Consider the following 3,119-nt stretch of genomic DNA (forward strand, 5'->3'; position numbering starts at 1 on the left):
GCATTGGGTGCATCCAGTGGGGACATAATTACGGATTATAATGACTTGTACTGTCTTTTTACGCGTTGCATCACGCCGCGTAAACATAAAACCATGTCTGCATTTGTGATCGTCCTCTTTTGGAAGGCCAAACAAAGTAGTTTCGCTTTCACAAGCGTCACACACGGTGGGCTAGAGGAACGGCGCGGCCGGCAGATTCGACGAAGGAGCGACTGGCGAGCTTGCGGCAACCACATGTGACACCCCCAGGCTGGACTCCACTTCGTCCACGGTGAAAGCCGATCCACAGCGCGGAGTTGATGTATTTCCTCAGCGACCAGCACGGATTTTGGATTTGAGACTTTAGTCTTTGCAACTTTACAGATCTTCTTTATGCACCAAGAGCTTGTGTGACCCCTTTAACAAAAATACTGAGAAGTTTCTCAAATTATCTTCTTTCATGTTCCATAGTTTGTTAGGCCGTTGTAGCCTAAAAATGTTTGCGTAATAAATTTTGTTGAATCAAATAAAATATTTATTTCGAAAGCTACAATTTGTAATGTCTACTTGATACTTTCTCATTTAACACAAAATATCTTTATATAATCTTTTGTGGGTCACAGTAACATTTATTTTGTGATTAATTAGATTAATCGAAACATCATGTAATTAATTAGATTAAAAATGTTAATCGACTGACAGCCCTAATATATACCGTATATATATATATATATATATATATATGTATAAATAATCATTATTATTATTAGCTGTTAATTTATTTTTACTTCAGTTTTAGCTTCATTTTACTTACATTAAACTTATTTTATTTCAGTTAGTTGCCAATGTAACATTTTTAATTGTTTTAATCATTTTTAATAATTTAGGTTTTTTTTCTATTACGTTATTTATTGTTTATCAAACATATAGGCCTATATATGTTAGCAGCACATGTACATAGCTGAACTACTGGCTTGACTGGACTTGCAGAAAACCCCTTATTGTTGAGAAATATGTGATAGAAATATGTATAGAAACTTCCCTTTTCTTTAAGTCAAGAAACAAGAGACGCACAACCACCTAACAAACAATTGGGAATGCAAAGCATGCCATGGATTTAAAAAAAATGGACAAAGGAACACAGGGTTCATTCCAAAGCTGAAATAGAGATCTCAGAGATACCATAATTACAAAAATCATTCTACCCATGAAGAACAGCACACACAGTTTCTTTCACTAGGTGAAGGGTCACAAAACCACATATGGGCTGTCTGGGAAAACAGTCAACTACCAATAGGAGTTTTGAAAAAGCAAATGAATGTAATAGAATATATAAGCGTGCCTATAATGTTGTTTGGATGGACAGCTAGATTTGAGACACAGCCACGGTGTAGTATTTCAGAATTGACCAAGTTAAAGAAAACCCTCTCAAGGGCATGTGCCTCATAAAAATAAGCAGCTAGGCGGTGCCATTAAGACAAATTAACTCTCACCAGATGGACTGTTTGGTAGACTGGTTAAAAAAAAGGGAAAGACGTACAGTCATTTTGGATAAAATCGTCTGATAAATGAATAAATGTAAATATTAAGCATTTAAAGAGCACTATTATTTATGTCGTGTTTACTAAGCTCTTTGTCCATGTGGGCTGTGACGCATAATCCTCCATAAATGTAATCATGTCAGCTGTTAAACCAATAAACAGTAATGAATATTCTCTACATAAAAAAAAGAAAAGTAATTAAAAAGTGATAATCAAAAACATTGACCTCATGTTGGAAAATACAACAGCTGAAAAAACAAACCGATACTGATGAACTCCACATATTCACTAGCGTTAGATTGTAATAAAAACTTAATTTCCTACTTTTTAAATCAATTTTATGATTAATTAAATTATGATTAATTAATAAAAAATATAATTTATCAATTATGGCATCACAGATATTTAACAGCAGACTGACAAAACAGAGGAATAATTCAGCTCCACGTGACGTAAACAAACATCAAGCGCAATGATCAACACGTGAAGCATTTCTGAAGTATAACGGAAATATTTTAAATATAAAACATAACTTACCCTTACCTTAATGGTGGTTTGTTTCTAGGTCGGTATCACAACAACCTGGTGTCCAGCGCCAATGACACAACCTGACGTGCTGCTCGTACGCGAAAAAGTAGTTTCATATACTTTGTTGCTTAATAAGCCCGTGTGCAGACATACGCACTGTTGTCCTGAGAAAAAATTATGGACTTCTATCCTCTTCCTTTCTCCTCTAACGTCACTTTACAGCGAGGGACAACATGTGAATTGATACACGTGCTGGACAAAAGCCAACGCAGACTGCGTTCCCATTGGCTGACAGATGAGAATCGAGTCGCTGATTGGACGAAAAGTAGATCAAATCCCTAAGCGTCTGAGCCGTGATTGGTCGGATTCATCTATTTGCACCCCCCCCACCTTCGCACGTGGCACTCGTGCGTAGAGGCAGCTACTACGAATTGGAGCACATTTTACAGATGGTGCTTATTGTTCCACGTTAGGAAGAGTTTGTACCCGACAATTTGTTTGGAACATAATAAATTTGTTTTCAGTGATTTATTTTAGATGACCTTCAAATTTATTTAAAAATGGTTTTAGAAGTAACCACAGCAACAGTATGCTGCTCTTTAATAGCCTACTGACATGATTTATCAATTTATTATAAATTTACGCGTCATAAATGTACTAAAATTGGTGCATCTTAAAATAAAATTATATTTAGAATATGATACTGATGTTTACCCTAGCCATTCCAGACGTGTCACACAGGGTTACTACAATTAAAATTAAAACTAAAACCATAAAAAATAAAATAACAAAATAATAATAATGTCATTTGAAACAAAATAAACAGTAAATGGAATACAATTTTACAAATATATACCAAATGTAAATGTAGCCTTTAATTTCAGCAATAGGCTATTTCTCATTTTCATTTAGTTTAATTTAATTTACTAAAATAACTAATACTAAAATGAATTGGAAAATTTATTTAAAAAAACTGCCTCCCTGAAAGTCATTGGATAATCCACACACTGCCCTTGTTAACATTTTATGATCACTACTATCAAATGAATCTTTCCTTTCCTATTTGATGGG

The 3,119-nt window shown here is 34.5% G+C and overlaps 1 protein-coding gene across 3 annotated transcripts in view; it reads right to left on the bottom strand.

The window, feature by feature from the left end:
• The window catches only part of ciarta (circadian associated repressor of transcription a), a 10,805-nt gene extending 8,499 nt beyond the window's left edge, over positions 1-2,306 (bottom strand). The window contains exon 1 of one of the 3 annotated variants that reach the window (XM_016492682.1): positions 2,066-2,306. The gene's annotated coding sequence lies outside the window, so the exon portion shown is untranslated. Of the gene's footprint in view, positions 1-2,057 lie in introns of all 3 variants that reach the window. The other 2 variants (XM_016492680.1, XM_016492681.1) reach the window with 2 other exon arrangements.
• Positions 2,307-3,119: the final 813 nt, after the last annotated feature.

This window comes from Sinocyclocheilus anshuiensis, unplaced genomic scaffold (genome assembly GCF_001515605.1).
Source record: "Sinocyclocheilus anshuiensis isolate Anshui unplaced genomic scaffold, SAMN03320099.WGS_v1.1 scaffold566, whole genome shotgun sequence".
Taxonomy (NCBI): domain Eukaryota; kingdom Metazoa; phylum Chordata; class Actinopteri; order Cypriniformes; family Cyprinidae; genus Sinocyclocheilus; species Sinocyclocheilus anshuiensis.